The sequence below is a fragment of the Procambarus clarkii genome, chromosome 33 (assembly GCF_040958095.1).
Source record: "Procambarus clarkii isolate CNS0578487 chromosome 33, FALCON_Pclarkii_2.0, whole genome shotgun sequence".
In the NCBI taxonomy this organism is placed as follows: domain Eukaryota; kingdom Metazoa; phylum Arthropoda; class Malacostraca; order Decapoda; family Cambaridae; genus Procambarus; species Procambarus clarkii.
The window spans coordinates 4,804,010-4,828,897 of record NC_091182.1 but is presented as its reverse complement, the minus strand read 5'-3'; the positions used below and the strand labels follow the sequence as shown (position 1 = coordinate 4,828,897).

The 24,888-nt window shown below is 39.4% G+C and overlaps 2 long non-coding RNA genes across 2 annotated transcripts; one reads left to right on the top strand and one right to left on the bottom strand.

Moving 5' to 3' along the window:
- Nucleotides 1–2,234: 2,234 nt before the first annotated feature.
- LOC138370677 (uncharacterized) lies at nucleotides 2,235–3,013 on the bottom strand. Its single transcript, XR_011230201.1, has 3 exons — nucleotides 2,841–3,013; nucleotides 2,552–2,707; nucleotides 2,235–2,368 (listed from the first exon to the last, which is right to left on the bottom strand). It is a non-coding gene; the product is annotated as an uncharacterized lncRNA (long non-coding RNA).
- An 8,226-nt stretch (nucleotides 3,014–11,239) lies between these two features.
- On the top strand, nucleotides 11,240–12,505 carry LOC138370676 (uncharacterized). Its single transcript, XR_011230200.1, has 3 exons — nucleotides 11,240–11,665; nucleotides 11,772–11,908; nucleotides 12,017–12,505. It is a non-coding gene; the product is annotated as an uncharacterized lncRNA (long non-coding RNA).
- Nucleotides 12,506–24,888: the final 12,383 nt, after the last annotated feature.

Here is a 24,888-nt window from a genome sequence, read left to right as displayed (position 1 = left end):
GCAACGTCACATCTGCACTTAACTCCAACGATATTTTGCTACTTTTCAAGAAGCAATCATAGGAGTAACCTGGAAGGCTACAGTAGTGAGTCATCTCTAAGGAAAATATATCATTTAGAATTACTCTATGGTGAGTAAAAATGTCAGCCAGTAAACCGACATCACACCTTAAATAAACAAGGAGATAATCCTTTAATGACTCACATCCCGTAGCCTCCCATACTAATTTAGAATGTCTATATTCTTCCAAAGTTATACCTGATTTGTTTAGAGAGCTGCAAAACATTTCAATTGGGGGGAGTGTTGCATCATTAAAGCAGCTGATTTTTGTGGCATATTCATAAGGGAAAAACTGCTTACCCTTTAAGAGTAGGTGGTGACTCTCTTCGGGTAAACCTTCTATCATTGAGTGTGTAAATGTTAAGGGGCTGCCTGAATCAATGTGGGTTTTTGCTAGGGACGAAAGACTGCCCGTAATAAAAGCCAGTGAATCAAGAAATTTAAGGTTGCCTATTTCTACCTTAAGATATTTAGTCCCCTGCCTCATGAGGATATTGCTCTTAATATTTGAACCCATGGCAAACTCCCTCAAAATTAAGCCCATGTCATAAGACATATTGTGGGCAATTAGGACTAAACTCTCTAGAGCATTCTTGTGGCGGAGGTTGCAGTAATTACATAGAGCTCCAATATAATTGAGTTTTTTCCTAAGGTGATCATGATGTTGAACCTTGAAATTGGTGGGTGTAAATACCGCCTCACAAAACTGACAGTGAGTCTGTCTCCTAAAATGAACCATATCCTCAAGAGACATGTCTATTTCATATTTGGGTAGGGTGGATCTGATTATTTCCCATTTGGTGGCAACTCGCTCCATGAAATGAGTGACGCTGTCCCCCCCAAAAATAAGTAAATTTATCAATGACGGAGTGGTTCCTATCAACAATTATATAGCTGTATGCTATAGGCCTATGTATGGCTGTAACAGAACCTAGACAATCCTCAGTGCTTAGGACACTCTCGAAATCGAAATAAGCTACATGGGAAGGGGGGTAACCTTTCCCTGTATTTTTAAAATGAAGGGTGTCCCCCTCCTGGGGATAAATCATTTTCTGCGTGATGTCGCAGGAAACAGAATGGTGAGACAGCTCACTAGAATTTTGATATTCAGAAAGACAGCTTCTACAGAAGACTGTCTTTCGCCTGTGGCTGCGGGTAAAGTTCCGTAAAAATTTATTTAAGTCTTTAATAAGACTTACATGAGACTCCCCCAATAATAATAATGGAACTATGTCTGAGTACTGTCTGCTACCACGACGACAAAGAGAGACGTGATAGGCACCGTCTGTATGTTTGTGAATTGAGTACAAAAAAATAGAGAGTTTATTCCTATTTTCCAATTTAGAGATATCCTCCCATGAGAGAGGGAAAGATAATTGCTCGTATTTGTCCATTTTCCTAACCCTAGAGTGAGACTCTACAAGTCTTCCTATACGTTTCCATTTCCATCCTTGTTGTGACGCCCGAAAAGCGGCAATGCATTGAATAATGCATGTTCCATTGTTACCATTTGGGTTTGGGTTGAAGACCTCGTGTCGGCCCCTTAAAAAGGGGGGATAAGGGACATAATCCCCCAAAACTGACCTTACACTACCATTACAGATAACGATTTTGAGGAAATCAACATTAAATAATATAAAACCACTCCCCTCTGTTTCTGAAAGGAGATCCTCCAGACGTGTAATCATATAACCCACCCAACTATCAATAAGATCACCCACCTCCTCAAGAGTTACCAGCCTAGCAGGTGTCGTTATGAAGTGTTCCCTATAGTCATCATCTTCTGTGAGACGTTGCTTTAAAAGTGTAACCTTCACTTCAAGGAGGATTTTGAATGATGAAGTAAAATTGCCATGACCCCCCAGAGAATTCATGTAATTCTCTATTTCGTTAGAGAATAGTTCTCTAAAGTTGCTTAGAAGACCTACAGGATCTGTGGCAAAGGCTGGGGGGATGGAATATTCCATTCTAGTAAAGAGATCGCCCAGGGCCCCCACCCTATTAATTAAGTGAGGGATGTCTATAACATCCTCCCCTTCTGAGGAATTTCCATCTCTATCTCGATTGTTGTCATGGGGTCTAAGACCACTAGGACCTGCCTGAGGGATGTCACCACCACCACCACCATCATCATCACCACCATCATCATCACCACCATCACCATCATCACTCATCTCTTCCTCCCCCCCATTTTCAAAGGGCTGTCTACCCCCGCCACCACCTAAGGGGCTATTGTTACGTTGGGCTTTGGGGTGAAGTTCCTCTCCTACCTGCCCCTGAGATGTCTTTACCTGCCTCTGAAGCACCCCTGAAAAATAATTATAATAATTATAATAATTATAATAATAATAATAATAATAATAATAATAACAATATTAATAATATTAATAATAAAAGGCAACACCCATCACACTCTACTAAACCCCATGACATAACGCCTCAAGAAAGCTTCTTAAGATAATAAAACTGGAGAGAGGGTTTATTCACTCACCTTGGGGACATGATTGTAGATGTTCAGAGGTCAAGTGCTCACACAAAGTGACCCCACAACTGCTGCAGGTGAAAGTGGGGTGAGGCTTCGAGGTGACGCTACCACATATGAGGCATACAAAACCACTCTCTCCGGTAGGCCGGTGATGTTTACCTCCTAACAAGGAAATAACTCATAAATATACACACTCTCACTCACACAGCCCCCACACCCCCATGAAGATAGGGGAAACCATCTCAATATTTCTCATTTGAAATAAATACGAATAAATAAATAAATAAGGGCTTACCTCCACCACAGGTTCTCCTGTGAACTCCACTAGATTGAACACACACAGCTTCCCCACAGCGGAGGCAGCAATAAGTTGTATGCACGAATTGTGGTGATGAGCTCCAACCACAAATGTTGCAAATATCACCTGGGAGTGACATTATCCCCCACTCCTAGGAAAAAAAAATATATAAAATAAATAATTATATATTCTCTCCCACTCAAAACACCCCTCTTTCTCTTATATATATTTATATGTATATATATATATATATATATATATATATATATATATATATATATATATATATATATATATATATATATATATGCAAGTATTCTTGTTCAACATTTCTCTTGTTAGAGTAATGTCATGGGCTTGTCTCATGTGATTCCTAGGGGCACCAGATTGAAGATGGCATGTCAAACGCCTCGTCAACTTGGTCGACGTCATACCTATGTACTTACATTGAAGGTTACATCCTTCGTGGGGGCAAGTGTACATGTATACAACGCTTGACTGCTGTAGAGGGTTCTCCGTCGGCTTCGGGCTGTTTTTGATAAGGAGTTCGGAAGTCTTCTTGGTTTTGTAGAATATTATCAGGTTTATGTTTTGGTTAGGAGTAGTGCTTTTTACTCCTTTACGGATTATTTCTTTCATTATTCTTTCCTCTTTTATATGTTCACTGTGCATGGTTGATTTGTAATATAATTTTATTGGGGGTGTTGTGGTTTCTGTTCTAGGTTCTGAATTATACCAACGTGAGGTATTGAACCTAGAACAGAAACCACAACACCCCCAATAAAATTATATTACAAATCAACCATGCACAGTGAACATATAAAAAAGGAAAGAATAATGAAAGAAATAATCCGTAAAGGAGTAAAAAGCACTACTCCTAACCAAAACATAAACCTGATAATATTCTACAAAACCAAGAAGACTTCCGAACTCCTTATCAAAAACAGCCCGAAGCCGACGGAGAACCCTCTACAGCAGTCAAGCGTTGTATACATGTACACTTGCCCCCACGAAGGATGTAACCTTCAATGTAAGTACATAGGTATGACGTCGACCAAGCTGACGAGGCGTTTGACATGCCATCTTCAATCTGGTGCCCCTAGGAATCACATGAGACAAGCCCATGACATTACTCTAACAAGAGAAATGTTGAACAAGAATACTTGCATAATAGACAAAACCCAAGATTCAAGAATATATATATATATATATATATATATATATATATATATATATATATATATGTTCTCCCTCTCTCAAAACACCCCTACTCTCTCTTATATATATATATATGCGAACAAGCCTGAATGGTCCCCAGGACATATGCAACTGAAAACTCACACCCCAGAAGTGACTCGAACCCATACTCCCAGAAGCAACGCAACTGGTATGTACAAGACGCCTTAATCCACTTGACCATTAGACCCAAGACGCCTTAATCCACTTGACCACTTGACCCAAGATAACTATCCGAGTGCCGGCGGTGGGGTGGTTCATATAGCCTCGGCTATCACCTCATTATGTCCGGTCGTGATGGTCAAGTGGATTAAGGCGTCTTGTACATACCAGTTGCGTTGCTTCTGGGAGTATGGGTTCGAGTCACTTCTGGGGTGTGAGTTTTCAGTTATATATATATATATATATATATATATATATATATATATATATATATATATATATATATATATATATATATATATTTATATATATATATATATATCCCCAAATATGAAACAGATATTAATTTACTTACATGTTAGTCTAGACGGGGATGGGGAGTGGAAGGTGGTTCATATAGCCTCGGCTATCACCTCATTATGTCCGGTCGTGATGGTCAAGTGGATTAAGGCGTCTTGTACATACCAGTTGCGTTGCTTCTGGGAGTATGGGTTCGAGTCACTTCTGGGGTGTGAGTTTTCAGTTGCATATGTCCTGGGGACCATTCAGGCTTGTTCGCATTTGTGTTCCTCACGTGTGCCCCAAAGAATGAGGTGATTTGGTAAAATGCTATGCCCAAGATAACTATCCGAGTGCCGGCGGTGGGGTGGTTCATATAGCCTCGGCTATCACCTCATTATGTCCGGTCGTGATGGTCAAGTGGATTAAGGCGTCTTGTACATACCAGTTGCGTTGCTTCTGGGAGTATGGGTTCGAGTCACTTCTGGGGTGTGAGTTTTCAGTTGCATATGTCCTGGGGACCATTCAGGCTTGTTCGCATTTGTGTTCCTCACGTGTGCCCCAAAGAATGAGGTGATTTGGTAAAATGCTATGCCCAAGATAACTATCCGAGTGCCGGCGGTGGGGTGGTTCATATAGCCTCGGCTATCACCTCATTATGTCCGGTCGTGATGGTCAAGTGGATTAAGGCGTCTTGTACATACCAGTTGCGTTGCTTCTGGGAGTATGGGTTCGAGTCACTTCTGGGGTGTGAGTTTTCAGTTATATATATATATATATATATATATATATATATATATATATATATATATATATATATATATATATATATATATATTTATATATATATATATATCCCCAAATATGAAACAGATATTAATTTACTTACATGTTAGTCTAGACGGGGATGGGGAGTGGAAGGTGGTTCATATAGCCTCGGCTATCACCTCATTATGTCCGGTCGTGATGGTCAAGTGGATTAAGGCGTCTTGTACATACCAGTTGCGTTGCTTCTGGGAGTATGGGTTCGAGTCACTTCTGGGGTGTGAGTTTTCAGTTGCATATGTCCTGGGGACCATTCAGGCTTGTTCGCATTTGTGTTCCTCACGTGTGCCCCAAAGAATGAGGTGATTTGGTAAAATGCTATGCCCAAGATAACTATCCGAGTGCCGGCGGTGGGGTGGTTCATATAGCCTCGGCTATCACCTCATTATGTCCGGTCGTGATGGTCAAGTGGATTAAGGCGTCTTGTACATACCAGTTGCGTTGCTTCTGGGAGTATGGGTTCGAGTCACTTCTGGGGTGTGAGTTTTCAGTTGCATATGTCCTGGGGACCATTCAGGCTTGTTCGCATTTGTGTTCCTCACGTGTGCCCCAAAGAATGAGGTGATTTGGTAAAATGCTATGCCCAAGATAACTATCCGAGTGCCGGCGGTGGGGTGGTTCATATAGCCTCGGCTATCACCTCATTATGTCCGGTCGTGATGGTCAAGTGGATTAAGGCGTCTTGTACATACCAGTTGCGTTGCTTCTGGGAGTATGGGTTCGAGTCACTTCTGGGGTGTGAGTTTTCAGTTGCATATGTCCTGGGGACCATTCAGGCTTGTTCGCATTTGTGTTCCTCACGTGTGCCCCAAAGAATGAGGTGATTTGGTAAAATGCTATGCCCAAGATAACTATCCGAGTGCCGGCGGTGGGGTGGTTCATATAGCCTCGGCTATCACCTCATTATGTCCGGTCGTGATGGTCAAGTGGATTAAGGCGTCTTGTACATACCAGTTGCGTTGCTTCTGGGAGTATGGGTTCGAGTCACTTCTGGGGTGTGAGTTTTCAGTTATATATATATATATATATATATATATATATATATATATATATATATATATATATATATATATATATATATATATATATATATATATTTATATATATATATATATCCCCAAATATGAAACAGATATTAATTTACTTACATGTTAGTCTAGACGGGGATGGGGAGTGGAAGGTATCAACACAAGCTGTATGTATACTAACTAACTGAAGGAGGGGCGTGTGGTGTCCTTATATTTGATGATCAAGTGGGGGGGCGGTGTTGCCACATACAATACCTCACAACCCCTCCCGCCATCGTGTAAAAGAGAAGGGTTAGGGTTGCTATGGGGAACTTTTTTTCTCGTCTGGCGGTCATCTCTAAGGGAGTTGAGCAAAAAAACCCAGGTAGGCTGTTTATGGTCTGAGGAGGGTGGTACCCCTTGGAGGGTGAATACACAATACATGCAACATCTCTCAGCTCCTGTGTGAAAGAGAAGGATTAGACTTGCTATAGAGAACTTTTTTTTCTCTCGTCTGGAGGTCATCTCAATGGGAGCCCCAAAAAACCCAGGTAGGGGCGCCTTTGTCCTGAGGAGGGTGGCGCTCCTTGGGGTGAATACATGCTCACACTCTCACTCTCGCACACACACACACACACACACATACACTCACACACACACACACTCACACACACACACACACACACACACACACACACACACTCACACACACACTCACTCACACTCACACTCACACTCACACTCACCCACTCTCATATATATATATATATATATATATATATATATATATATATATATATATATATATATATATATATATATATATATATATATATATATATATATCTATATATATATATATATATATATATATATATATATATATATATATATATATATATATGTCGTACCTAGTAGCCAGAACGCACTTCTCAGCCTACTATGCAAGGCCAAATTTGCCTAATAAGCCAAGTTTTCATGAATTAATTGTTTTTCGACTACCTAACCTACCTAACCTAACCTAACCTAACTTTTTCGGCTACCAAACCAAACCTAACCTATAAAGATAGGGTAGGTTAGGTTAGGTAGGGTTGGTTAGGTTCGGTCATATATTTACGTTAATTTTAACTCCAATAAAAAAAAATTGACCTCATACATAATGAAATGGGTAGCTTTATCATTTCATAAGAAAAAATTTAGAAAAAATATATTAATTCAGGAAAACTTGGCTTATTAGGCAAATCGGGCCTTGCATTGTAGGCCAAAAAGAGAGTTCTGGCTACTAGGTACGACATATATATATATATATATATATATATATATATATATATATATATATATATATATATATATATATATATATATAAGTGGCTGTCCCACAGGTAATTGGATCATTTATGAGGAAAATATGGAGGAGTGTACTTCTGCCACACACGACCAACTTAATATTTTTCATCAACCGGCGAGAATATTTGTAGCTGGATTTAGCAATTCTGGGAAAACTAGCCTGGTGGTAAATTTATGTGTTAAATACCACGGGAAATTCTCAAAAATTATAGTGTCAACTGCAAATAATACTGATCATCCTATTTCAAAGAACCCCATTTGCAAAAAAAGGTTACTCTCTCCCAAGGGCTGATTAACCCTTTAGAGTATAAGAATCCTTTTTCAAATGAGTCAGTTTTGTATATAATTGATGACTTATACCTGGAAGCCATTCAGAGTCCAATTATAGCCAATATCTTCACCCGAGGCAGACACGATAATATTTCTGTAATTCTAATTAGTCAAAATTTGTTTCCCCAGGGGAAATATGCTAGGACAATAACTCTGAATTGTACCCATTATATATTAATGAAGCAGAGAGACATAACCCAACTTGAAATTTTAAGTGGACAGTTATATGGGCGGAAAACTATTAATAATTTCGTCGAAATATACCGACGGGCAATATCCCAGAGAGAGTATGGCTATTTATTGGTTGATCTGACAGTTCCTGAGACATTACAACTACGAACGGGGGTTGTCAATGAAGACCAGTGTGAAATTGTTTATCATATGTGAACAAAAAAAAAAAAAAAAAAAAAAAAAAAATGCCTTTAACGACGCAGAAACGGTCAATTCTTACCTCCATCTACAATGACATTTCTACCCCGGGTGGTTTCACAGGATCAATTCAAAAATTGTATAAGGCTGCCAGACTTAAAGACACCAGCATCAGTATTGCAGATGTGAGGGAATTTCTCCGTGGGGAACGATCTTACACATTACACAGAAGAAATTTAGTTAGATTTCCTCGGCGAAAAATATTAGCTCCTAAACCCCGCACCATAATTGCCTGTGATTTGGGAGACTTTTGTAGTTTACAAAAATACAATAGTGGTGTAAAATATATTTTGATTTGTGTCGATGTTTATTCTCGCCTAATGCAGACTCAAACTTTAAAAACAAAAAATTCAACGGATGTGGTAGCTGCCCTAAAGAAGGTGTTAGAGGAAACCTCTCAGTTTCACGGGGTAAGACGAATATTCACCGACCGAGGTAGAGAATTTTACAACAGGACTGTTCAAAATTATCTGAATAAGAAAAATATTAAGTTATATAGTGTATTTTCGGAAATGAAATCTAGTATAGTGGAGCGGGCCATCAAAACTTTAAAACATAAACTGTATCATTATATGACCCAGGCTAATTCTTTACAATACATTCACATCCTTCCAAAAGTTGTGAATGTATACAACCACACTTTCCACAGAATACTAAAAAATACTCCACATGCCATCCATAAGTTGCAAAACATTGAAGATATACGAAGACAGTTTAAGGTCATGTATTTAAACAATGACCACCCCATAACTTCCATCAGTCCACAACTGCAGGTTGGGCAGTATGTACGACTAGCAAAGCGAAGGAATACATTTCACAAGGGCTTTTGGCCCCAAAATACAGAAGAAATATTTCAAGTGTCTCATATCGATAGAACACAACCAATCCCAACCTATAAAGTCAAAGATTTAACCAACGAGCCGATCAGTGGTATGTTTTATGAGCAAGAATTGATTTCAACAACGCTTCCAGACTATTTCCCCATAACGATATTACAGTCTAGGAAGACATCGAAAGGACACAGAGAATATTTCGTCAAGTGGAGAGGGTACCCAGATTCCAGCAATTGCTGGATTAAAGCTCAAGACATCGTCAAATTTTGAAAAAAAAAATGACAGTTCATCAGGACTCTCTCGTAGAGAAACACCATCAACTGTTATTTTTATTAAACAATTTATCACCCAAGAAGCGGAATAAACTAATCAAGGCTTTAAAACGACAGGAAATTGAATCAATTTGTGAAATTTTTGCCAATTTTCTGAAACGAAACATCCCAGTTCAACCTCAGATAATTAATGGACTACAGAGGTATCAGAAAGACATTCGTTCTGTGGCGCGTAAGAAAACTCCATTGTACAAAAAGAAAATCATTTTAACCTCTAGGAGAGGTGGTGCTATATTGGCAGCTCTGTTACCTTTGGCTGTATCGTTAATTTCCTCTCTAATTAAGTAATTACGTAAGAAGAGAAAAAAATGGTGAAAGAATATTGCCTAGTACCACGACTCGTTGCCGAAAAATATTTATTTAATAAAAACGAGAGTACTCCATCGCCTCTTAATGAGGTGGCTCCACCCTCTTCCACCAGTGGTAGAGGTGGAAATAAGTCCTTCTCTTTAAAAAACGAAAGCAAATGGGACAATTCGGCTAATAATGTTGGTGGCGGCTGTAAGCACCTTGGCTGTGACTCTAGCGGTGGTGATGATGGCGTGGGGGGAGTGGACACTCCCCCCACACCCCCTCCAGCAACAACAACTTGTGGACGGTGTTGCCACGGTAGCTCCTTTGAACGATATAGCCCTACCAGACAGGGGGGACTGGTCAGACAAACTTTAAAAGATATTGCCCGCCCCCCCGCAGCGCCGGCCGCCGCGCAGGTGCCCGCCGCCGCGGGCTTCTTTCAACAAAAAACACGGGATAGGTGCGACCGTCGCCCTTTAAAAAAACAAATAAAAAAAAGGATACATTCCATTCTACCGCCTGAGATGCGGGTAGCTGTTGCTGGGCCCTCTCGCCACAAAGCCACCACCACCACACCCCAAAACCCAAGTCTGGACAACTTAATAAATGTGTATTTTAAAATAGGGGAAATTCCCCACGTCAAAACATTATTGAACATGTTTGAACAAAACAGTCAACAGGTGGTATGGGATAGTCGCGGGAATTTATTAAAGCCTGTGCAAAATTTAAATATTTTAGATATAATTAAAACTATAGCCTTTACTAAGGGGCAATTTAGGACGGGTGACAAGGCAGATGTAAGGATTTTACTGAAGGTGGCTGGTGTAGACCCATCCTTTATACGTAATTCTCGCGCCAGATCACAGTTAAAAGGGGGTAGGGGTATCCATAGGAGGCCCCATTGGGAACCGTATTGAAAAAAAAACCTATATGAAGCACATCTTAAACGACTTTATATACAGTTGTGTATCCACCATGGAGAGAGCTTCTACCCCCCCTGCGGCAGTAGAGGAGGGAGAAAAATCTCCCCTATTGAAGCGTTTGGTTGCTACTCAACGTTACTACAAGTTTGTCGAACACAAAAGTAGATTGATATATGCCTTATGGGATTGTTATGACCGCCTTGTGTTGAGTGCTCCTCCAGAACGGTTTTTTAAGTCATTTGGAGAAACGGTGAAAAGGTATGAGGAGTATTCATCTCAGGAGATCCAGACAGAGATTTGGCAGATGGAAAAATTAACCTTCCAATATCGTGATATGATTACAGCCTTTGAGTCTGGGCGGAGTCATTTTCAAGGATTTATTAAAACTAACAAAATAAGAAAGGTGTTTGGAATGCGCTACAGACTCCAGAGTGATTTTACTCTCGCCTGTGGACTGTATTGCGTCATGTTCGTTCATAGGGTGAGCCACCTGGGGTTGCCTTCAACAGTACACTACTTACATAATGTATTTTCAAGCATTACTTTAAAATTAAATGATAAACGAGCCCTTGCTTATGCAAGACGATATTTTCCTATGAAACATCATTGTGTTAGGACATTTTGTAGAGGTATAGGGGTTGGTTCTTATAGGTGGTGTAGAGAATATTTTTGTTAGCTAGGCAACCTACCTAACAAGGGGTGTAGCCTCCTATAAAAACCCCTCTCCCCCACCCACCCCCCTCAGAAGACTGTCTTCCTCCTACGAAATGGGAGGTGTCTCTCAAAAAACACCTGCGGGGAAGATTGAAGTCCTTGAAGGACCTGGTTAGTATTACCCTATCTTTCTGTTAATAGATTTATTTTATGTTTTATTTCCCTCAATAAAAAAAGTTTGTATATCCTCTATTTCACCTCTTATGTTTTTCTCCAGTGCAGTTCTTGGGACCCGTCCACATTTGTAGAGTAGTAATTCTACGTGGGGGGTCTGCCCCAAACAAGATGCTGTTACGTAGTCTAATTGACGACGCCTGCTGTAGAGGACACAAGGCCGCTCCTGCAGGGGGAGAGGTATGTACTAGTTGTTCTTAGAGAAAAATATAATATTTTTCTAATAAAATATATAATTATATAAAAAACCTTTAATCACTATAAATTATTTCCCCCATCTCTTTCCAGAACACTTCCGATGAGAGAGAGGAGGAAACTCAGCCAAAAGGTGTCCACCCAACTCACCCCACCCCCCAAGAGAGGGGGGGGATGGGGCTCAAGACCTTCCCCCACTCTTCACTGATGAGGAATCGTCACAATTCTACTCAGACGAGGATGGGGGTGTGGGATAGGGAGGGGAGGGGTAGAGCTGTAGTAAGTGAAATATGGCAAGAGCACTCTGTAAACTACAATTATTAACTAACATAATTACTTATACATTTTGTAGTTTTTACCTAATAAAGCATTTAATAAATTATTTGATGTTTTTTTTAACCTTTGGGGGAGGGGGAGGATTTATAATTTAATACTCCTTAAATACTCCCATATAAGGGAGGGGCCATTCAGACTTGTTCGAATATATATATATCCTTAATTAGTCCTATATATTTATAATGAGTGTAGTGTTTAAACGGAGATGACACAGTGTAAGTGAAATGTGGTGGGGGCACACCGTAGACTACAATTTGAGGTGGGTCTATCTGTCACCCCGCTTCTGATTCCTTTTGTCCGATAAGTGGGCCTATCTGGCTCCCCGCCTCTGATTCCATTGTCTGATAAGTACCCCCCATTGTTTGTTAAGTGCGCCTATCTGGCTCAGATTATACTACTTATATATATATATATATATATATATATATATATATATATATATATATATATATATATATATATATATATATCATCTGGCACAAACTCATAATATAAATGACACGTAAATATAAATGTCCTAGTCATAGTAATCTCTTCATCAAACCACAGGGGCAATCACACACCATATATATATCTCGTGAGAGCTCTATAGCATCTCCCTTCACAACTGTGTCTTACTAGAATCATAGACATTGGTGAGCCCTGCTCACGACATAGAAGATACTCTGGCTAATCGCTAACTAATGGGGAATGGGAGGGAAAACTTAATTACCTACTTCCACCATTAATGATGTGGACTCGTCCTCTGTTGAGGGTTGAATTGAAGCTCCTGGTCCCGGCTCACGACTTGCTGTTGGGAACACCCCCACACACACTGATGCTCTTCCCAGGACCTCCACCAACACCCAAAAACGAGTCTTCTCCGTACTGCTTCCCTCGGCAGGCTCCGTGCTCCTCCAGAACCTCTTGAAGGGTTGGAGTCGGTCTCCTGGCCGTTGCCTCCTCCTCACAACTACGTCTGCAGTCCTTACTCATGGCTGCAATCGTTCGTATTCCAACTAGTTTGTTCTTCTCCTTTCTCACGGTGAACTGGCCCAGCCACTACGTCATCACCCGACTGGTGAAACTGTACAGTCGTCCCTGACGTCACTGCCCAGGCTCCACTCTTGCTAAGCACCTGTCACTGGAGCACTTGTTGCTCGTTTCCCGTCAATTCCTTCTTCTGTCCGGCTCACGGAGTTCAGGAAAACCTCACAGGATGCTCGCAGACCACTGGTGATGCATATATTCACCAGAGAGGGGCGAAAACTGTCAGACTGACAGGACCCCCTATCGCACGTCCGCCCTTCACGATGTGTCGTATCTAACTCCTGGCGCTACGGGGGCGTGCGTCCGGACCTACCTCCACTCGTGACGTCACACTTGTCAGGAGCGTTTCTCATTGGCTCCCTGTACCACGTCACCGTTCTTGGACAATCTGGTGCCACTGATGTCATAACATTTTGGTGTGAGAACGTAGGCATCGGCGCCATCTTGGCGTCCAAAACGGCCTAAGCCACCGGCCAAAACCCCCTTCTTTAGTTAATTTCTCGCCAACGCGAGAACACCTCATGCTCCCACATATGTCAGATTGTTCTCTGGAAGGCAGAGAACGTTCGGGTAATATAGATATGACTCTTACAGCTGGCGTGAGAGAAATATAAGGGGGGGGGAACACCATCACACATGACATTGTGCTTTTTGATAGTAATTAGACTGACTACATTGCTAGGTTATGCCAGTTGTTCAGTTCTGAAACATGCAAATCTAACTTTAAATGCAAAAAAGTTTCGTTTTGGCCAAGGCACAGTGACGTATCTCGTTCATGAAGTGGGCCAGGGAAAAGGGTTACCTCGGCCAGATAAAATCACTGCCATTCTGAAGTATCCAGTGCTCCAGTCTAAAAAGCAAGTGCAATAGTTTATCGGTATGTGTGCATACTACCGCTGCTTTTGTCAGAACTTTTCCAGTGTTGCCACTCTTCTCACGGACTTGTTGCAAAAGGCCATTAAATTTAAGTGGTCAACAGACTGTGGTGAGGCGTTTAAAAATTTGAAATTGATCTTAGCTTCCGCCCTAGTGCTCGCTAGTCCAAGGTTCGACTGACCATTTAAAATTCACGTTGACGCGTCTGACTCGGGTGCTGGTGCAGTGTTGTTGCAAACTGGGGATGATCAAGTGGACCATCCAGTATACTATTACTCTGTGAAATTTGACAAGGCACAATACAATTATTCATTGGTAGAAAAAGGCCTCATACACAGGTGGGCATTGTACCTACAGGACTTTAATCTTTCCATTATCCACCTCCCGGGCCAGCTCAACATGATAGCCGATGCGCTGTCCCGGTTACCTGAGTAACATTCATCAGAATAACGGGAAGCCATATTTCAACTATCATGTTTTAGTTATTTTTTTTAGGTTCTCCTCTGATATTAAATATTCCGTGTCAAATTTATTTACTTCCACATTGTTTTTTGTATGTGCTTTTTCTATCAGAGAATTCCTTTTGTGTGTGTGCTTTTTCTTTCAAAGATTATTGGTTCTTATTTTTTTTAAATTTCTTTTATGGACTATGTTTCCCTTTTTAGCCTAACCTGACAAAAAAAAAATATGACAACTATTCTCGTAGCCACATTTTTTTTTTCTCTGAAGGGGGGAGGAGTGTTACGACCTTGGGTTCATATTGGAAACCAGAGGTCAAGTTGAATCTAAATAGTTAGGTAAGAAGGATATTTAGTTAACAATAATGTTTATACTCTGGGCTTTTCATACCTCATACCTTGATTCCGTCTTCCTTGCCAGACATAAGATAAACCTTGTTACTCACAGATTATTCAGCTTGTTGTTGACAACAACAACTGAGCTTGTTGTTTATTAAATATAATATTGAACTAGTTATCAGCTATTCTTAGAACTATTAAAGTAACTAGTAATGAATGTCTGAGTAAACTTGGGATGATGTCTGCTGTACGATCAGCTAGGTATCTTCCTGGCAGCAACTTGAGAGAGCTTGGACTGAGTTCTCTATTGCTCTTCTCTAGACGATTGTGGTGGTGTCAACACTCTTCCTTGGGCGCTCTGTTCCTTCCCCTCCTCTCTTCCCTTAACCTATTCTGGGGGCAATTTATAAGTTAAGCAAGCGTCCGTGTGTTTACTGTGATACTGGCTAAGTTTGTGTTTTGTTAGAGGCAGTTTAAGCCAGTGTTTTGGCATCATTAAGTGTACTCCATTGTGACTAGGGTACCACGTGGGTCATAGCTACCCAGGCTGCTTCAAGCCTTACAAGTGCTGTTCTCTAAGTAGACTTTACCCTAGTTTTTGTAAGTGTAAATCTTGAGGTAATCTTGAGATGATTTTGGGACTTTTTAGTGTCCCCGGGGCCCAGTCCTCGACCAGGCCTCCACCCCCAGAAGCAGCCTGTGACAGCTGACTAACACCTAGGAACCTATTTTACTGCTAGGTAACAGGGGCATAGGGTGAAAGAAACTCTGCCCAATGTTTCTCGCCAGCGCCTGGGATCGAACCCAGAACCACAGGATCATAAGTCCAGCATGCTGTCAGCTCGGCCAACCGGCTCCCTATCTAGGGAGCCTGCCGTCTAGGACATATGCTAGGTGTAGGTCAAAAAATTGCTTTCCTACAAAAGTATCCTACAAAAACCTAAGTACTGAACCAAAAAGGTTCATATCCTCATGGCGCCTAATATTTTCTCATTATTATTTTTATATAATTATCATAACTATAGTGTTAACCTTGTATCCTGTATAAGTGGACCAAGGTAGTTAATGTAAGGTAGAGTGGTAAAGTATATTATTGTAGTAATGTATATGGGGGTTATTAGAGGGTTTAATAAATAAGCACTAAGAAAGGAGTATCTCTTCATCCTGTTGAGAGTGGAATAGGGGATTACCTTAGACTTGACAGTTTTTCTTGCCAAGCAGTTGTTTATTTTCCGGGAATATTCTTTCCCTAGGGGCCAGGGCCTCCCTATTGCCACTATTTTAGGAACTCCTATTCATTTTAACATTGGCCCTCACAGTATGACACACACCTTTTCCATAACACATGTCTATATGTTAACCATTATATGTGCTACTACAAGATTCCCGGAAGTGTATCCGGTTCGTAATATCCGAGCTAAGACAGTCATCTGCCACCTTTTGAAATTTTTCACATTGTTTGGACTACCTCGTGTGATTCAGTCTGACAACGATAGTAATTTTTGTTCATCAGTTCCAACAATTTTGTCGAAGGTACAGCATAAAGCATCAGCGTTCCAATATGTACCACCCCCAGAGTCAAGGTGTTCTGGAAAGATTTCACCAGACACTGAAGCAAATGTTTCAGACTGCTGACAAAGACTCTGGACCTAACAGGGATGAGAACTTACCATACGTATTATTTACAGTTCCTAATGGTTTACAGCATTCGTTTGGGTTGTTCTCCTTCTCAATTAGTTTTCGGTCACCGAGTGAGAGGCCCGATCCAGTTGCTGCATGATAGACTGCTGGGAAACGTTTCGCTCACTGAAGGAAGTCGTCAGCTGATGGAGATTCAGTCCGAGTTGAAGAAATACAAAGACGTGGCGAGTGAACATCTGAAGGAGTCACAACTCAAGATAAAGCAATACCATGACAAGAAGTTCAGGGTGACGTCTGGATGATTTCGGCAATGTGGTCTTGTTCTGGTTTAAAAAAAAAACAGAGTGGAGACTGCTCTTGAGCATCATTTTGAAGATCCATTTGAAGTCATACCCAGACTGTCTGAGTCTAAGAGAGTTTAAGACTTTAGCAGTGCACATAAACAGGTTAAAAGCGGTTCAAGGTTCCAGGCCAGTTTCATGTGCGCTACAGGAGACAGACACATCTGTGAATCACCTACATATTAATGAATCTAATATGTATCTAATCCTAAATTTTGTTGTTCTAGCCTTGTTGAGATGTTGAGACACTTGGATGAAGAGAATCAGGGAGAAATGATAACCTTATCTGCTGAGAATGATAATCTGTTCAGAGAATGCCTACCCAGACCAAAATCATTAGCCATGATATTCAGCTCACAGACACCACCCTTATTCTTTTGCACCCATGTAAAATATCATGAGAGAAGAGGGCTTTTATAAGGAGGGAAGTGGAGTTCCTCCTTGAGCATGGTTTAATTAAGCCTAGTCAAAGTTTCTGGTGTTCGCTTTTCTTTCTAGTTCCTAAACCGCATGGGAAGTGGCGCATGTGTACTGACTACAAGGTGATTGAATAAGGTAACTGTCGTAGATACTTTCCTTTACCATTGCTTGTAGATTGAATTGACCAGCTTGGTCACTGGTAATTTATATCGAAACGATTTATCAAAAGGTATTCAAGTGCCCTTGACAGATCAGCTAGTGAAGTGTCAGCTTTTGTTACACCTGACGGTCTTTACCAGTATAACGTCATGCCTTTTGGTCTTAAGAATGCACCAGCAACCTTCCAGAGATTAATGAACTTGCTGTTGCAGGATATTCCCATTTGTCGTGCATATGTAGACGAAAATGTTTTGTTCAGTGATTCCTGGCATAGCCATTTACAAGGTATGAAACTGTTGTTTGCCACGTTGAAAAAAGCTAATCTTACTGTCAACCCTCAGAAATGTAATTTTCCCAGAGGTACATTTGTCTTTCTAAGGCACGAGGTTGGAAAGGTAGGGTGAAGCCTTAATATGATAAAATTAGTGCCATTGTTAACTACCCTATCTTGACCAACAAAAAGCAGGTACAGCGCTTCTTGGGGATGAGTGCCTAATACGGTAGGTATTGTAAAATCTTTCCTATGGTAGCTTCACCTCTGACTTATTTGTTGCAGCAGAACAGTAATTTTAAGTGGACTACTCAGTGTCAAGAAGCCTTTGAGGGTTTTAAAAGTATTTTGTCTTCATCTCTAATTCTCGTTAGTTCTTTGTTTGATAAACCTTTTATAATGTATATGGATGCTTCTGATTTGGCGGCAGGTGAAGTCCTACTCCAAGTTGGAATTGATGGTGTAGTGTATCCAGTATATTATTTCTCGAGAAAATTTAATATTATAGAGAGTAATTACTCTGTAGTTGAAATAGAGGCTTATGCTCTTGTTTGGCATGAAGAAAGTTAGAAGTCTATTTGAAAGGGAATAAGGTACATGTGTATACCGATCACAACCCTTTGATATTTATTAACAGAATGAAACTGCATAATCAGAAGCTTTTAAGATGGTCGTTGTTCTTGCAGGAATTTAACCTCCACATCTATAATATTCCTGGTAAACTGAAAGTCATGGCTGCTGTTTTGTGTTTTCCAGAGAAAGATCCAGGTGTTTTCCAGAGAAAACCTGAGTTGGAGTGAACGTAATAAAACTTCCTGAATGTATTTGCTTGTATCTTGTTATATATTTATATCGCCTATAAACTTGATGATGTGTTATATCTGTATTATATATTCTGTATTGAATGATGTTATATGAATATTGCTTGCATTAAGTGATGTGCAGCTTTGGAATTTTACTTGATTGTGAATATATGATGCATGGTATTATTTTGTGGCCCTTGTCAGTAAGAATGTGTACACTGTGTTCCACCGTGTACCCATCTCTTGCGATGGAGGAATGTTATGACCCCATAAACACCATGTATGACTGGTGTATGATGTGATCATACCACATTATGGAATAGGCTTAGTCGACTAGCCTAATGTCTTAAATATATGATTATATGTATCTTCTGAAATTCTATGTACTACTGTATAACATTATATATTCTTATGTACCTTTTATACATTTATATGCCTGATATATTATGCCATTATTACGTATGTATCATGATATATCTATATCCTATCTGAGAAAGAGAGAAAGCCTATTGTTGCTTGGCTTTGATCGTGCTTAGTACTTGACATACTTGTTTTGTGAAAACATATACCAATTGGTAGTGTTGTTGCTAGGTTATACATATTATATTTATGTTAATGTATAATCTTTCTTATTAATACAAGAGGTACATCTGCATTTGTGCAGCTACCCTAGACTATATGAAGTGGAGTACAGTGTCAAAAAAAGCTAACTACATGATGCTAAAAAATCCCCATCACAGGATAGTTAGTCATACAGAGGCATGTGATAGGCAGTCTGCACTGGCAGGTGATAGGCAGTCTGCACTGGCAGACTCCAGATGCATTTTGAGGATATCATCAATACAAGAGTGAATAAGGTAGCAGTGGTAATAAAAGTCCCCATCTCGGAGGATGGTGTCGGAAAATCCGACACCATATAATAATATCATGCAATTGCAGATAATATTGCTGCATTGTATACACAAGTTAACCCATAGAAAATGTAGCTTGTAGTGGAATTTTCTGTCAATAGAAAATGGGATATCATTGCCACATACTATTATAAATTCACCACCTATTATGGTGGGAATTATTCTTAAATACATTAGTCTTTGGACTTTTACCATCATAAAACATCTCATTTGAATTAACTTAATTATCAGAATCAAAATAGAGTAAATGTGACCCTTCTATCACTTTCTGATATCTGGACAATGTAGAGCAATAGCGTCAGTAGTCAGGAGGAAGTGGTCAGCCATTGTTGTTAGACCTGAGGCTGGGAGCAAATTCAGCTCCTGTTAATTTCTCTTGGACGAAGTGTTATTGAAACCAAACGTCTGCCATCATAAACACACTGTCAACAATCTGAAGGGAAGTGTTCTGCCGAAACCCATTTATCTTATCATTTTTGCCATTAATGTCAGTAGATAGGGCGAACCGGTTACAATGCGAACAGCCTCTTAATAAAAGGTAATTAAGCCTTGGTCCTTATCTGATTCATTGTACAGTGTTTTCTCTGATATAGCTGTCATATATTAGGATTCTGTCTTTACAGCTAGTGCCTTTGACAGGTCAAGAAGAGGAAGCAAACTTTGTGTATCAGTTACTGGGTGACGGAAGTTGCCTCACACGAGAAAATTTGGTGTCTACATCCTAGTTATATCTGGTGGACTAAGCTTGCTGTGTAATAAGATAAGGAACCTCTTCAATGTATACTAATATATGTAGTTTAATACTGTAGTTTGATTGGCTGCATATATATAAATTCAATATAACCCCCCCCCCTAATGTGTAGTGGATCGATTTGTGAGATTATTGCAGAAATACAGTCTACTTAACATCATACAAATTGCTATCAAAATATATAAATTAACATAAATATAAATTCTATATTAATTCATATAAATTAAATTAAATATAAATCTCACAGGTCGGTTCCCATATTATTTGGTCCTTCGGAACCGGATTATTTGGTTCTTTGAACCCACATTATTGGTCGTCTTCGAGTCGGATGACAGATTATTTGGTCATCTTAGTACCGGATGAACCAGTTAAACAGTGGATTCATTAAATATACTAGTGCAGTGTGATTTATACAAAGCCAGTCAAAGATAACGGCATTGCCTCGAGCGAGCTCAGGAGCCTCCTTCAGTTCAGTTCAGCCTCATCAGCGGTTTCTGGGTCACCCACAGATATTTGGTGGCGTGTAATTTCGTGAAATGACAGCGCTAATATTGAAGCCAGCCAAATTAGTGGCTGTGTCTTTGCGAGATTGTTCACGGATTTCGTGGTGTTAAATTTCGCGAGAGATTTTCCACGAATTTTGTGGAGTTTATTTCACGATGTCACTAATGATATTTAATACTTCTTGATAATATTAGAAGTTACATAGAGGCTAATTAAGAGGCTATTATCAATAATTGTGTATATTATTTCTCCAAAATAGAGAATTATTTAATATATATTGCACTAGTGTTCACAATATAATATTTACCAATTGCCAACCCACAACAGTGTAGGATATACATTGACTAGTATTTATAGATAACCTAGTCCCCTATTACCATTGACTAGTTGAACTATTTATTGTTCATCCTAGTCCCATTATTACCATAGTCAGTTGTACTATATTAAACAACCTAGCACCATTAATGAATGGTGCAGACCCTATTTTGGGTTTAATTTTATCAACTCGATTTGAGTTGTGTATATATAATAATTTACTTATGATCATTACACCTTTGAGTGATTAATTAGTGTCTATACCATCCTAGAGTGATATAGAAGAGCTAACCTAAAGGTACTTCCAGTGACACTGGTTTATCACTCAAATCATTAGTGTGTATGATTGTATATATATCTAATGTGTATTAATTTTAAGTGCTAACCTCTAGTAGAGGTAGGATTATCACCTAGTGAGTGCAGAATTTTACCCTAGGCTACCATCAGTACTGTTTCAGTATTATGAGCGACCCAAGTACAAGCCCCACAAGGCCTTACCAATTAGCCAATATGGATAATGCTGGCAATGAGAAAACTGTCATACATCTTGTACTACAATTGCTGGACTTACCTCAACCTGATCAGACTGCTGACTCATTACAATCCTTCAGCATGGAGTTTGAGTCACTACTAAGAATATTCAGTCTTAAGGTTGATATAACTACTAGTGAATGGATGACCAAAGTAGTCCTTCAACGAAAATTGCCCAGCGAAATACTAGATGAATTATACACACATCAACATAACTGTTGGAAATTTCCAACACTAATACAATTCTATTGTATTATAATAAATCAGTATTATTATACACTAACTACAGTTGTCACTAAAACTTACTAACAGTAATGTTCACATAAACTAACCATTATATCTACATATGGATGCTGGAATTCTTACGAAATCAAGCACCAGTATTGCGTCAGATTATATCTAGTTAAACACATTTATTGCCAGTGTGCTAGAGAATTGAATGTGGTTCTCTAAAATCATCAGTATTCCGTGTGATAATTATTTATGGATAACATAACTCCCAAATAATTCTAAATCGAGAGTTTTTAGTTACAATTGTTATCAAGTAATAGTTTTTCTGTCACGCGTGAATGCCATGGAGAAAACTAAAATCTTCTCCCTTTCTCGTTTACCACCATAAGACGGGAAAGCAATAATATTTAAATCCCTAGAATCACAACCCAGTCTTTATTAAAGTCTTTCAGCCACAATTGCGCGAAATAGTGTTATTCATGATAAATAATTTCTGTGGTGAAGGCGGGGACGCGGGTTGAGGGAGAAGGAGACGCCATTGTGTGTGTGTGCGGTAGCTCGTGTTGCGGAGTGAGCAGCGAGAGCACGTACTTGAACAGGAAAGTCGTGGCGTCAGAATCTGAGACACGTGACATTGGGATTATCAGCAAGAATTACACTGATACTCAGCTTAAAACGAATAATTATTCTTCCATGTGATCTACAGTGCTCGGTCAAATAATAACGCGTCGATATTCAAGCCAAACTCTCAACCACGTTACAACATTGTGGAAGTTTGAGACTGAGACGCGACACCTGCAGACTTCAGCATGCACTACACTCAACTATAAGTATATATTTCTTTCCTGATGCATCATTAGAGATTGTATATTTCGTGGGCAGTCTGTCGTTACATCGCAAGACGACTAAAAATCCAATGTTAGTACCGCACTAATCTTTATTTCTATTTTCATAAATATTGAGATTTAAGTAGCCTATTTCAATGCTACGTAATATCCTTTAAATTACAGCTCATATGTGATGAGTCAACGAGCCGTTAACTACATTCGTGTTATTCACCTCTAAGGGCTTCTATGTGGAGATCCTGAGATCACGAGGACGAGGCACGAATGATGTCATAGAAATCGTCTTAAAGCTAAGACTTTTTGTACACCTTTAATTGCTCCAATTTATTCTACATATCCATGATATTATCATATTGAATGCTTGTCATGTGAACTGGAGATGGATGTGTTTACTTAGATGATTGCTCTCTAATTCTAACAATCATTAATATTTTCTATTTGTATTTACCTATTGATTCTGTAATAATTTGGTCACAATATTCTTTATTGAACAATGAACTGGTGAACGAACCACACTAGTTCCTAGACGTATATGAAGTTCTAGCAATACTCCCCCAATGTAGGTGTTTGAGGCTCTGACTTTAGTTAATGAACCATACAGTCCAGTATTTATTTAAGTGATCAAAACTAGATTTATCTAAGGGGTATCACCAGATACCACTTACTAACTTTGCTAGGAAGTGACAGCTTGGAGTATTTGAAATTAATTTGATGCCATTTGGACTGTGAAATGCCCAGCAACTTTTCAAAAAAATGATGAATTCTTTGCTAAAAGATGTCCCAGATTGTAGAGCATACTTAGATGATATTGTGATTTTTAGTAATTGTTGGGATGACCATATTTCTAGTTTGAAACAATTGTTTGCAGTGTTACGACATGCTAATTTAACTGCAAATGTAAAGAAATGTAGCTGGGCTAAGGGAACAATAATTTACTTGGGACATGAGGTCGGACAAGGTAAGATAGTCCCGTTGCAAGACAAGATCCAGGCAATTGTGGATTACCCAGTACTAACGAGCAAGAAATCTGTTCAGATGTTTATTGTGATGTGTGCATATTATAGAAGATATTGCAAGAATTTTTCCATTGTGGCTGCACCTATAACTAATGTTCTCAGAAAGCCTGTAAAGTTCAAGTGGACACAGGAGTGTCAGAACACTTTTCAAAAGTTGAAAGGAATTCTCTCAACGTCACCTGTATTAGCCAGTCCACAATTTGATAAGCCATTTATAGTGCACATAGACGCTTCGGATCTAGGAGCAGGTGCGGTTCTTTTCCAGGGAGGACAAGATGATTTAGAGCACCATGTATACTATTTTTCTCGTAAATTTGATAAGGCACAAACTAATTATTCTGTGGTAGAGAAGGAAGCTCTTTGTTTGATTTTGGCGGTTAAGATGTTTGAAACATACCTGTCAGGTAATCAAGTTGTCATATACACAGATCATAATCCCCTGACATTCATTAACTCCATGAAATGTAAGAACCAAAGAATTCTTTGGTGGTCTTTGATTTTACAAGAGTTCAACATAGTAATTTAACATATCCCTGGAAGGCAAAATGTAATTGCTGATGCCTTATCCAGGGGATTCCTCATTGCAGTACCCCAATGTGAATTGACATACATGAGGATGTCTTTACCTTTTGGTTATTGCATAGGTTTAATTTAATTGATTGTTTTATACATTGATTTTGTGTTGTTGGAGTACTCAATGCTATCCCTTCATGTAGTCAACAAATGAAATTAACCTTCAGTTAATTTCATTTTTCTTTAAGGACAGGGAGGGATGTTACGAATCCATATATTTGATTCTAACGATTATCATGATAAATATGTATGTTCATTATTTCTTTCCTCAGTTATTTAAATAAAACATTGTATCCAGTTGTGTTCCAGTATATATATATGTTTGATTTAAATGTAGCATGCTGTAGTGTGCCTGTATTTAATATTTTGTTAATGCTATTGCATGTTCATTCCTGTGGGGGGAGACTGTGGCGTCACATGGGGGGATGACCATATTTGGGATGTTCGTGTCGGAAAATCCGACACTATTTAATAATCATACAGATAATAGCTGTGTTGTATAAACAAGTTACCCATAGAAAACGTAACTTGTAGTGGAATTACCGTCTAAAGAAAACGGGATATCTTCACCACATACTATTATAATTCACCAGCTATTCTGCTGGGAATTATTCT